General features: G+C 43.9%; 1 non-coding gene across 1 annotated transcript; it reads left to right on the top strand.

The window, feature by feature from the left end:
• The first annotated feature begins 11,832 nt into the window (after nucleotides 1-11,832).
• trnai-uau (transfer RNA isoleucine (anticodon UAU)) lies at nucleotides 11,833-11,926 on the top strand. The gene is made up of 2 exons: nucleotides 11,833-11,870; nucleotides 11,891-11,926. It is a non-coding gene; the product is annotated as a tRNA-Ile (tRNA).
• The last annotated feature ends 1,384 nt before the right edge of the window (nucleotides 11,927-13,310 follow it).

The raw sequence follows: 13,310 nt of genomic DNA, 5'->3' as shown, positions 1-13,310 counted from the left end.
TATTGTGAAATTGAATAGGTTATGTGTACATTAATCTTGGTTACATTAGTAATAGAATAACAATATCTTATTAAAATGTCAGCAAAAATAGTACATTAATCAATGTAAACTATATTAATTATACATGAAAAAACACGAATAATCATCAAAAGAAGAAAAAAAAATTAAAAAATGCAAGAAAAATATATATATATTGAAAATAAAACCTAAACTGAACTAACTTGCGCAATAATAACAGTTTATATATATAAAAACTCCGGAACTCCATACCAGAACAACGTTGAAAGTTAAAGTGATCTACGAAAAGTGCTTTCATTTTTTCTGACGTTTTTGCAAGTTTGCTCCTCTCAATTCCGCCGCTCTTCAATGTAGTCATCGTTTTGGCTTAATTCTGTTGTACTCATGCAGACTGATTCGGTCACTGAAGCCGCCACCTTCCTTGTTGGTTCACAACACAATCACAACACTGGTGTGTCTGAAGGGTGTCTTCCCAGACCTGTATTTTATCCCTACTAAGGGGGTCTCAGCTATCAATTAATACTGAATGACTGTGTCCATCAAGTCCGTCCACTCCTGCTGTCTCCTGAGCAATGCTAACGAGCAAAGTAAAGTTCTTGTAGAGAAAAGGTTAATAATCAAGGAAGAGTCAAAATACAATAAATCAACAGTCTCTCTCTCTCTCTCCCTCTTATCTGTAGAAGATGTTCCTGCCAGTGTTTCGTCTCTCTCTCTCTCTCATGAGCAGCATAGCAACAGCAATAGTTCATGGTTCTCGGGGCGGGGGGATGGTTAACTCTGCACTCCATTGTCCATCAGGTCTGTTCATCTCTCATAACACACAGACTACATTAAGCCCTGCGTGGATAAATGTTGCCCTATGAAATCTTCCTGTGCATTCCCAAATTAAAAACCTGCGGATGATCGACGAGGTTCGTAGTCTTCTAAGGTCCAGATCTGTGGCATTTAACTCCGGTGAACCAGGTCTGTACGGGGAAACCTGGTGTGACTTACAGAGGACTATTTCCAGAGCTGAGAAACAGTTCCGAAAGAGTTTAGAGGCGACGTCGGATACCCATCAACTCTGGCAGAGTTTGCTGCTATGACTTCCTACAAAGCAAAACACAACATCATGAAGGACAGTATTGCTTCGCTTCCTGTCGAGCTCAAACCCGTTTGTGCTCGATTAGAAAGGAAGAATAAAGTTTCACCTGTGAGGATCCCTGCAGCATCCGGTGACCCTGTGATCTCTGCGTTGGGGGCCGACGTCAGGTTGTCCATCAAGAGGGTGAACCCTGCAAGGCGGCAGTCCCCTAAGGAGTACCTGGCAAGGCTCTGAAAGCTGTGCCATCCAGCTGGCAGGGGTATTGAAAGACATTTTCATTGGCATTGTTCCTGTCTGCTTCAAAAGGGCAGCAAATATACCAGTGCCCAGCAAGATCAGTGAAAGCTGCCTTAATGAACATTGTCCAGAGCACTCATGTCTACGGTGATGAAATACTTTGAGATGTAGCTCGTGGCTCGAATCAACTCCAGTCTTAGTAAGGACTTGGGCCTTCTGCAACTTGCAATAGCAGAAGCGATCTCAATGAATCTCCTCGCAGCTTTGGGTCACCTGGACAGTACAAATATCAACGTCAGGATGGTCTATATTGGTTATGGCTCAGCGTACAACACCATCGTTCCTGCCGTCCTGATCGGAAAACTACAAATCATGTGTCTCTGCACCAGCATCTGCGACTGCAATCGCTCGTCCGTCAGCTGCAACCGCCTTGCCGAAACTTTGATGTTCCTTCTACCCCGAACCTCGTACGGCGACACCGGCATGGAATTGGCCGTCTACAGGGCAGCGCAGGGCCGCTTCCCGCAGTCGCATCGGCCGGAACGGTCCTTGTTATGTCGGAAAACGGCCGGTCAGTGACCTCCGGGAGCAGGAAACCCAAACGAGAAATGACAGTTTGAGCGCAGCTGTAGATCCTAGGCTTCAACAGGACCTCATCCAGCTTGGGAAAAAGAAAGAAAGAAAGAAAGAAAGAAAGAAAGAAAGAAAGAAAGAAAGAAAGAAAGAAAGAAAGAAAGAAAGAAAGAAAGAAAGAAAGAAAGAAAGAAAGAAAGAAAGAAAGAAAGAAAGAAAGAAAGAAAGAAAGAAAGAAAGAAAGAAAGAAAGAAAGAAAGAAAGAAAGAAAGAAAGAAAGAAAGAAAGAAAGAAAGAGAGAGATAAAGCAAAGATGTTTCCACGGGTGAGCTTGAACTATTTAGTAAAAATTTAGCTACTTAGTAAAAATACCGCCATTTTGGCTCCTCCTCCCGTAAATCCCCACAGCCCCCCAAACCAGATTCCTTAGCTACTCCTTAGGTAGTGTTTCCGGAATTATCTGAATTTCTGCTTAAACTACACACTTCCTTCAGCTACTGTAGGGAATACTTATGGCTCTCGATGTCATTTTCAATCATGGTCGCTTTTGCTTTATTGATCAATATTGCCCCACTCAGTCTCGCCAAACAACAGTAACCTTCTTGCAATATTTAACTCTGACTCTACACTGACACGACCCCTGTTTCGAAGAATTATTTATAATCTGATTATTTCACATTCGTGACATAAGTTTTCCAAATTAATCAGTTTTCCAAATAAATTCAGTATTTGTCAGTTTTGTGTTTCTTGTCCGGAATCCTGTCACTCGCAGTAAGTTCCATTTGACCTACAGCATGGTGAAGATGCTCCACTTTTACAGCACTAATATATTTACTCCGTTTGCCGGATGCCTGTACAGTGTTAGAAACGATTGATGTGACATGAAACAGCGGACAGTGTCGGGCGTTGTGAACTCGGTGTCTGAACGTGCACTGAAACACGTCACTGTGAGTTTCCCCGCTCTGTACTGACACAGTCACTGCTTTCCATATACAGGTTGGTCTCTGTAACTCTCCACCTCATTCAATGACCACATCCCTTTTCCACTTCAATTCTCTATCGCTCACTCTACGGCTCTGTCGTAGTCTGTTCTGTTCACGTGACTACTGTCCTTCGGCTCTCAGCAACACGGTCTCGCGCTTATTCTTCGGTCACGAGCGGAGCCGGATCCCCGTCCACTCATGTGCACGAGAACCTCTTGAACGCTGATATCGCATTCGCGCTGCTACTATCCGCTAATTCTGGTATCCGTCTCTCTCTGTTAATAATTTGCCACTCTCATATTTCTGCCCCTATGAACTTCAATGCATGCACTCTGATGATTGACATTTAACCCTGGGAAACTTATACCGACTCCCTGCTCACTTATCTTTGTCCCAATAAAATTCACTGTATGCACTCTGATTATAGACATTTAACCCCGCGAAACTAATAATGCCTCTCTGCTCTAACTATGTCTCTCATAATCTCATAATTTTACAACATATCTCCTCTCCGTCACACACTCGAAAACAACCCGACTCCCCAAAATGTTCGAAAGTACATGACTTCTAACTCAGGCGTAATCTGGAAAATATCAGCTGCGCCGTTATCAGAGCCTCGTTCCTGAAGACGGATGCAAAACACCTATTGGGTTCATCTGCAATTCTCTGTCCCCAATTCGCACCTCACCATCATCATTTTCCAGTGACCCAATATTAACCCCACTTCTCTTCTACGCATGTTATAACGGAACAACGTTTTATCTTCCTGCATTATGTTATTGCCTTGTTTGCTCTTGTTTCGTATTTTCTATTTTTTCTTTAATATATCTTCTTAATTGCCTTTTGTTGGATATTAAAAGGTTCCCGATCATCCTTCCCCCTAAATTCTGCGTCCTCATCTGCCCTTTCGTTGGCCTTTATGCAGTCCGTAACTTCCCCTGTCAGCCACGGTTCCCTACCCCTGCCATTTGAGAACTTCTTCCTCCGTGGGACATATCCATCCTGCGCCTCGTGAATTATTCCCAGAAACATCAGCGATCATCACCGCCAGTATCCTCCTTTGATCGACCCGGGCAATTTTCTCTCTCGTGCCCCTGTAATTCCCTTTATTCAGTAGAATGATGAAGAATTCTGTAACTTACCCACCCACCCCCAGCACCCCAGCAGAATAGCTCTTGCAAACAACAGTAACTGAGCGGACGGACATCTTGTTCTGTGGAATACAATCACATGTAAATTCATTTCCAGCTAATGAAACAGTCATGGGTTTTAACACATTTAGCTGAACAGAGTTTTCATGAATACTATTTTTAACAAAGTGGACGTTGTTTTCCATGCTGAAATTTACTTTCCAACCCACTTTTGCCCGATGACGGTCCCACTTGCTAATTCACGGATACAGGTTTTGCACAAGTGAGCTACTTCCTGTGTTTCACCCGGCGATTTACACACTTGCTGGCTGTCGTGGGCCTGAGCACAATTACGTTAGTAGGCGGGGGAGTTTATTTTCCAAATGCTCGAACCAGGCTTAAAGAACCGGAAGGGTGGAAAATGATAACACAATCCGGCTGCTAAAAACTACCTGGGAAGATCTGAGAGGTATTGTGACCCAGGCCCATGGTGTGTTGCTCTGGGTTTCCTCGAGACTAAAGGAACAGCTCAATATGAAGTGGCTGTGGGGCCATTGATGCTATATCCACTAAACAAGTTAAGTTTGGCATCATGAAAGTGAATTCAATTCAATGTGCTTCGATTCGGGCTGCTGGCCTCAGATTACGAGATGTAAAACGGTTTTCAGAAATAAACTTTCTTTCTTGCACAAAATAAAATAAACTGTTTAATTTCAGTATTTCAGGCGTTCTTGTAATAGATGCCTCTCTATCTCTGCCTGACAATAAACAGATCCATTATGACGTTGTTTCTTCAACACATTCCGAAACTCTGTTCTTTCTGCATTCCTCAAGCTTGTAACTTTCGGTTCTTTATTTTTCCTGATACCAATTTATTCCAGTAGTGCACAGGGAAATGGGTCGACAACAATATGTGTTATTAATGAGCCTATCTCTCAGTCTGTCTCTCTTTCTGAAACTCCCACGCCTTGTTCAGCTCTTCCCTGGTTGTGAACCGCGGGACACTTGATTCATTCTTGTTTGCATTATTCCGTTCCATGTCCAGGTGCCACATCAGTGCCGAAACTTGTATTTCCATTTGATGGATGAGTTGTGATGCACCACGACTTGGCGCATGACTTTCCATGAAGGAATACGACGGGCAGTTATTTCCAGCCTGAGCGGTAATGCGACAGCGGCATCAACCCACACTCCGGGAAATTGGAGTGCAGAAACCTGGATATCTGCCGCTGTTCATTCGGGAAAATGACAGTGCAGCTCTTCCATGGTTGTAAACTGCAGGACATGAAAATCATTCTTGTTTTTACATTGTTCCCTTTTATCTCCAGACGCCACATCAGGGCTGAGACTTGTATTTTCATTTGAGTTCATGGCCCACTCACTGTGCTTCATTTCATCAGCCAGTTCACGTGCACATTCACTTACTTTTGGCATTCTATGTCAACCAGACTATATATCGTCAATGCAGTTAAAACTCGGACACCAAATGAGAGATTGTGCGCTATCGACTCGTTGGCTCAAGGATCATGAAATTCAGTCGGACACGGTAAATGCCCATCAAGTGTCAATGGAATGGTAAAATGACATGAATCCCACGTCACAAAGTCTCCATCTTGTGAACATTCATCCAGTAAGACTGAGAAAAGAAACATTTAAATCTCCATAATTATTGTCCATCTCCTTGAGAGATCTTCTCGATCAACCTGGCAAAATCTGACAGAGCAGCTGATGAACAGTTAGACAGCAAATAGACAAGCAGCCAGGCAGAGGACAGGCAGGCCGTCAGTCTAATAGATAAATAGATAGATAGATAGATAGATAGATAGATAGATAGATAGATAGATAGATAGATAGATAGATAGATAGATAGATAGACAGATATATAGATAGACAAATAGATAGATAGATAGACAGACCGTCTGCAAATCAGTAAACAAGAACAAGTCTAGACGAAGAAAAAAGTCGTTGTTCTTGACATGTGCTCGCAGGAATGGAGGTTCCTGCTCCAGGCTGGCCTAATTAGAGCAAATAAAAGTGGACGCAATGAGCTATTTAGCTTTTATTTTTTGCTGATGATCTGCGAGACATGAGGTCTCAAGGTCCAAGACTGAAATATGGACTCGGAGAGCTCGTCCAGTGGAACAGACTCCGGATAAAGAGAAACTAGTTAACACAACTCCGGGACTGCGTCAGATGTGAGATGTTTTATTCCCCATCATAGAGATTGTGGGGAGGTGAATAATAAAGTAGAACATGGAGCACTTTATTCAGTCTCTGTTGTGCGCGAAATACTGGCAGTTCTTTCTTTTTCGTACCCGGGCGAGAAAGGAGCATCTCCAGAGAAACAATAAGAGGGCAGTTCAGCAGATGTGTAAAAAAAATCACAGTTCATTCGCGATTGTAGCAATTTGTCAGTTAGAAAATGAGATGCCGTCCCTTTCATTTATGCCCTGCCTCACGATGTCAGTGGAGAAGGCCGCAGACAGAGAAATGGCCCGAAAGTCAGTAGAATAAGAATTAAACTGAGGTGAAGGAAGAAGACCGTGCGCAAGTATTCGGCAGTCCAAGCACCCAATCTCACTTCTTGTTTTTGTGTACTTTCTCTCTCTGATGTAAAGGAGAAACCATTGTGGACACTGAAATTGCTGTCGCCTCGGTACGCAACTAGGCAGGTCTGCACCTAAAGCTCTGCGTCAGTTACTTACATGAAAATGAAACAAAGAAAGCCAATACCTTACTTAAACTTACGCTAAAGCTTCCACTTCCACTCCAATATGCCCATTGTATTATCCGCTACTGAATACAGGTATGTCGCTTATATCATTTGCACATATCATTTGCTGTAGAAATAAAGACATGAACATTTCACAGTGAATTCACTGCCTCTCATGCTCATCCCACTGAGTACACAAACGACCTGCAACGCTGTAAGAAAACAGACTTGTACTAACCAACTCTGGACTGCATGGACACTGACCAGTGTAGCTCAAGCACGGAACAGCCGGGAGTTGGATAATCAGAAAGCAAACTCTGCTGCAACTCGGCGGGTTGAGAAAGAGGAGGCTGTAACCATCATACGATACTAAGGTAGGTGGCGTTGTGGATATTGAAGTAGGTTTTCAAAGCTTTAAGGGAGATTTAGGCCAGTTAGAAGAGAGGGCTGAACGATGGCAAATGGAGTTTAATGCTGATAAGTGTGAGGTGCTATATTTTGGTAGAAATAATCCAAATAGGACATACATGGTAATGGTAAGGCATTGAAGAAAGCAGCAGAACAGAGTGAACTAGGAATAATGGACCATGGTTCCCTGAAAGTGGAATCTCCTGGGGACAGGGTGATGAAGAAAGCTTTTGGTATGTTGGCCTTTATAAATCAGAGCATATAGGAGTTGGGATGTAATGTTAAAATTGTACAAGGCATTGGTAAGGCCGAATTTGGATTATTGTGTACAGTTCTGGTCACTGAATTATAGGAAGGATGTCAACAAAATAGAGAGAATACAGAAAGGATTTACCAGAATGTTCCCTGGGTTTCAGCACCTAAGTTACAGGAAACGGTTAAACAAGTTAGGTCTTTATTTTTTGGAGCATAGAAGGTGGAAGGGGGACTTGACAGAGGTATTTAAAATTATGAGGGGGATAGATAGAGTTGACGTGAATAGGCTTTTTCCTCTGAGAGTAGGGGAGATTCAAAAACAAGAGAACATGAGTTGAGAATTAGGGGGCAAAAGTTTAAGGATAACTCGAGGTGGAATATCTTTACTCAGTGAGTGGTAGCTGTATGCAACGAGCTTCCAGTAGAAGTGGTAGAGGCAGGTTCGGTGCTATCATTTAAAGTAAAATTGGATAGGTATATGGGCAGGAAAGGAATGGAAGGTTATGGGCTGAGTGCCCGTCAGTGGGACTAGATCAGATTACCGTTCGGTACGGACTAGAAGGGCCGAGATGGCCTGTTTCCGTGCTGTAATTGTTATATGGTTATATATAAACGTCCTGCATACTTGCCTTTACAAGAATATTCGGCAGCTGATTGCGTGGACAACGAACTTTACAATATCCAGATTTTCAAAGCCAGGACACAGACCTGTACAACTCGGAACACTGTGAAGTGACCACGACGAACTTTGCACACCCAGCACTGTACTCCACCCTGTGCAACACTGACACTGGAATTCACCGACACCATCAATCACCTCCCTCACTCTGGGCAGCTTTAGAGATGTAACTGGAGAGTTGATAAGGGGGGACTTTGAGATGTTATGCGCTTCAATTTCCAAAGATGTTTGAAATGCGAGCAGAAGGGAAATAATTAAATGTAGCCAGCTTATGGAAATTACCAGAACACCAGAGTAGTTTGCAGCTCGGCTATGATTACCTAAATATCGACTGGAATTGTTAGTGTCGAGGCTTAGTGGAGCAGTATTTGTTAGCAGTGCCCTGGAAACGTTTACCAGCTTTTACAACCCATGCTATGTCAGTTTGTGCAAATCTATGATGCCATCTAAAACTCAGATTAACATCTATGGGTGTATACTGGAGAATATCTGACAGATTGCGTCATGATCTAGTATGGAACCACAAATCTCTTACACCGGCTGAACTGCCCGCTCTTATTTTCCATGGTGATGCCCATGTTCCTTTCTCGTCCTCGTGCGATAAAACCCTAAAGAGTAGCCAGTGTTTCACGTGCCGTGGTCGACTTTATCTTTCACAGCCCCACAACCTCCATGTTGAAAATGGACACATTTACTCTTGACCTCAGTCCGAGGGTGATCGTTAGCTTGTTTCTCTTTCTGCAGAGTCTGGTTCACTGGACGACTCTATGTTTTTTTCCTTTTCAGACCTTGGAACAACACCTGTCACGTGATGTACACTGACAAAAAACGGGTCCTACATTACCGAATGCCCGTGTCCGATCCATGGAATGGAATAAGCTGGGGACATTAGCTTCATGCTGTAATGGCAGGTGAATCAGGTCTGAAAATGTGCGAGTGTTCTTATAGGTTGAACTGCAATTGTCGAACGACGCCGTGCTATAAAAGCAGATGAAATACTGGCAAATGGTCATCGATGGACAGACAGGGGTCACTATTGAGGTCATTACCTTCCATGGATGTGTCGGGTTGGGATATTGACAAAGAATGACAGGGTTCTTGTTTGCTGATATAAAGGGTAAGGAAATGGGATTTCAAACAGGAATGAGGGTAGGGACTGGGTAGACTGCATTTCAACACATTCCGAATACCTGCCCTCACAAACCGGAAAGGTCATGACGCAGTGACGTATAATTATGGTCTAATAAGAGCATCATAAAGTTTCGTTGTGATTGCACTGAAACCGCTGCAGAAGGGTTTTACCAGGAAGTTGCCGAACTTGAAACATTTCAGATATCAGCGGCGAATCTAAAGTTCAATTTTCGAAACGGAGGAAGACGTGTTTCATACGGAAGTTTAAAAAATATTAGAGACATTCTGGTGTTGAGTAGTGGTAACTACTTGTCCATATCAGGTGCATCTAATATGGAGGGACAGGTTTATTGGATCTGTAAGTTTTAGCATTCGTTAACGGAAGGTGTTGAGTGTCTTCAGATGTCGGCATTTGACGCAGAGATTTCGTTACCACTCTGCGACCCATGCTACTGCATTTTCGTTGTTCACAAAAATGTCGCTTCTACATCAGAAAAAAAATCACCCGGTCTCCGGAATCCCTGTGTACGGACCACGCGGTTGATCCTGCGTTCTCTGGTGAAGCTCACTCCACTGACCTTCGATCGATGTTCCCCGCCTGCGGCGGTCTCCACAGGCATCGGAGGCAGAGCGAAGAGGACATCTGATCATCCACCTGACCGGCTGGCAAGGATCGGGAATGAACTGCGACGTCGTTTGTTTTTACACCGGCCGAACTGCCCTCTCGCTGCTTCTCTGGCGATGCTCTGTCCCTTCCTCGCATCCGATTAAGCCACGCTTAGGGATATCCATCCCTAAGTAAGATTCTCCATCCTCGAGTAAGAATCTTCATCCCTGAGTAAGAACATCCATCCCTGAGTAATTATCTATAATGCTGATATTTATACACACGCACACACACACACACACACACACACACACACACACACACACACAAACACACACACACAAACACACACACACACACACACACAAACACACACACACACAAACACACACACACACACACACACACACACACACACACACACACACACACACACACACACACACATTTCTTATTTGTAGTTCTTGCCTCGTGTCTCGTACTTCTTTGCTGATTTGTAGATTATTTGTCTTTCTGGTCTGCTTAACTGTCTGTCTGTTTCTATCTAACTCTCTATCTATCTATCTATCTATCTATCTATCTATCTATCTATCTATCTATCTATCTATCCATCTATCTATTCGTCTGTCCTGCTGCGTGCCTTCTGCTTTCTGTCTGTTTGCCCCTCTAACTATATGCTGCTGTGTCAGATATTGCGAATTTGATGGAGCGGAATTCACAAGGAGATTATCAATGGAAAACACTTGGGGAGTTTGGGAAATGATTATTTTCTCAGTCTTACAGGACCGATATAGCAAGGCAGACTGACTGTCATGATCCATTAGCCAGTGGGTCGGTAACTAGCAATCTCTCACTTGGTGTCCCAGATTTAACGGCATTGATGATATATTATTGGAGGGACCTCGAGTGCAAAAGTTAGGTGAAAGTTCACATGATCTGCCTATGAAAATGAAGCACTGCGAGTGGATAATCAACTATAATGAAAATTCAAGTGTTCAGCCCTAACGTGGCGTCTGGACACACAGAGTAACAACGCACAGAGAAAGATTCAAGAGAGGATGAAGTACCCTTCAGTTCCCAACCAGGGAAGAGCTCCAGCGTCATTTTTCCAACATAACAAAGACCGCCATCCAAGTCTCAACATGACATTCCGCCGGAAAATGGTTGGATGCCGCTGTTCCCTTAAGAATCAGACTGCAATTGTCGCCTGCCACCCTCGCTCATGGAAAGTCTGTAAAAGTTCGCCTACTGAGTACTGAGTGCTCACTTGTTCTCCACCATCCATAGCTCTCTGCTTACATCGGCATGATCATAAGGCTCCCCATCTCCCCAGCCGGTAGAGTAGCAACTCCTCGCCCACCCCCCCACCCCCGCATACCAGACTGTGACGCAGCCTGTCAGAATGCTCTCCAGAAGTTGTTTGAGTCTATTCGTTAATCTCCTAATGAAGTACTGTATAGTCGCTGTCTTGCCTTCTTCATAACTGCATCGATATGTTGCGACCAGGTTAAGTCCTCAGAGATCTTAACACCCAGGAACTTGAAACTGCTTACTCTCTCCACTTCTGGTCCCTCTATGAGGATTGGTATCTCTCTCCTTCCTAAAGTACACAATATGCTTTTTCGTCTTTCTGACGTTCAGTGCAAGCCTGTTGCTGCGAGACCACTCAACTAGTTGACATATCTCACCTCTGTTCGCCCTCTCGTCTCCATCTGAGATTCGACCAACAATGTTTGCATTATCAGCAAATTTATAGGTGGTATTTGATGTGCACATTTGTTGACTCGATATGCACTCGGATGTAAGGAAGATCGAGGGATATGGACAGGGTAGGAAGGAGGGATTAGTGTTTGAGTGCATTTGATTTGATTTTTAGCTGGAATGACAATACATTGTGGGCCGAACGGCCTTTTCACGGGTTGTATAGATTTTTTGGCTCTATGCACTATGATATCTGTAATTTTCTTCTAGATTTTCTTTCCATGGAAAAAAAAACACGTCTTTGCAGCACTGGGCTCTAGTGGCGCAATCGGTTAGCGCGCGGTACTTATATGGCAGTACACGGCGGAGAAATGCCGAGGCTGTGAGTTCGAGCCTCACCTAGAGCACTCGTGATTTTTAATGGTTGCAATGCCCGGGTGACTAGGCGTCTATCAAGCTGAGCATTCCACTGGAATCTTATATTTGATTTGTACCTCTGAGACACCCCTCTGAGACACCCTGCTTATTATTTGTATTTAACTTCGAATCGATGCAGCTTTGATTTTGATCTGAGAAGGAGAGTGTGAGTTTACACCCAGGGTTGTGTGCTCAGTCCACTGTTGTTCACTCTGCTGACCCACGACTGTGCTGCAACACACAGTTCGAATCACATCATCAAGTTCGCCGATGACACGGCAGTGGTGGGTCTCATCAGCAAGAACAACGAGTCAGCTTACCGAGAGGAGGTGCAGCGGCTAACGGACTGGTGCAGAGCGAACGACCTGTCTCTGAGTCTGAACAAAAAAACCCAAAAGAGATGGTCGTTAACTTCAGGAGGGCACAGAGCGACCACTTCCCGCTGAACATTGACGGCTCCTCCGTAGAGATCGTTAAAAGCACTAAATCTCTTATTATTTATTGTACTGCCTGCACTGTTTTGAGCACTTTATGCAGTCCTGGGTAGGTATGTAGACTAGTGTAGTTTTTGTGTTGTTTTTACGTAGTTCAGTGTAGTTTTTGTTTTGCTTCATGTAACACTATGGTCCTGAAAAACGCTCTGTCGTTTTTACTGTGTACTGTACCAACAGTTATGGTCGAAATGACACTAAAAAGTGACTAGACCTGACTTGATTTGACAATATTCATATTAATTTAAGAAACCCACCCGGATGTCCCATCTAAACCACTTGCACTGACTATTGCCTTCTCCTAGAAAGTACCTTTACAAGACAGCTGATTCCAGCCGTCGTCAATACTCTTCAGCGATTTTGTTCCTGGTGTCAGTGATGACATAAGCAGCATATGTGACCGGCATCAGCAGCACATACGACCATCTATCACCTGCTCCCATGGCCCCACGTGACCCTGAGTTGGGGAGGGTGCTATGGAAGTGCTACATCTCGCCCTAGGCTGGCGGTGGGAAGACGCAACTTATACTTCTTTCGGTAGAGACGTATCTTGTTAAACTCTATCAAGTCAGCTCTCAACCTCCCAATCTCCCAAGAGAATGTCCGGAATGTCTTATCCACTCAGCCCCATGGTAAACATCCTCTGCAGCCTCTGTAAACTTTTCACATCCTTTCAATAAGGAGGCTATTGTAACTATTTTAGAGGTACAATACCTCGCGGCGCTTTAACTCAAGCCCCTGACTAATGAAGGCAACACCCAATACGCCTCCTTAACAAAATTATCAAGAAACCAACTTATCTTAGCAGACACGAGGAAATCTGCAGATGCTGGAAATTCAAGCAACACACACACAAATGCTGGTGGAACGCAGCAGGTCAGGC

The sequence above is a fragment of the Hypanus sabinus genome, unplaced genomic scaffold (genome assembly GCF_030144855.1).
Source record: "Hypanus sabinus isolate sHypSab1 unplaced genomic scaffold, sHypSab1.hap1 scaffold_487, whole genome shotgun sequence".
NCBI lineage: Eukaryota > Metazoa > Chordata > Chondrichthyes > Myliobatiformes > Dasyatidae > Hypanus > Hypanus sabinus.
This window is presented reverse-complemented; position numbering and strand designations above follow the sequence as displayed.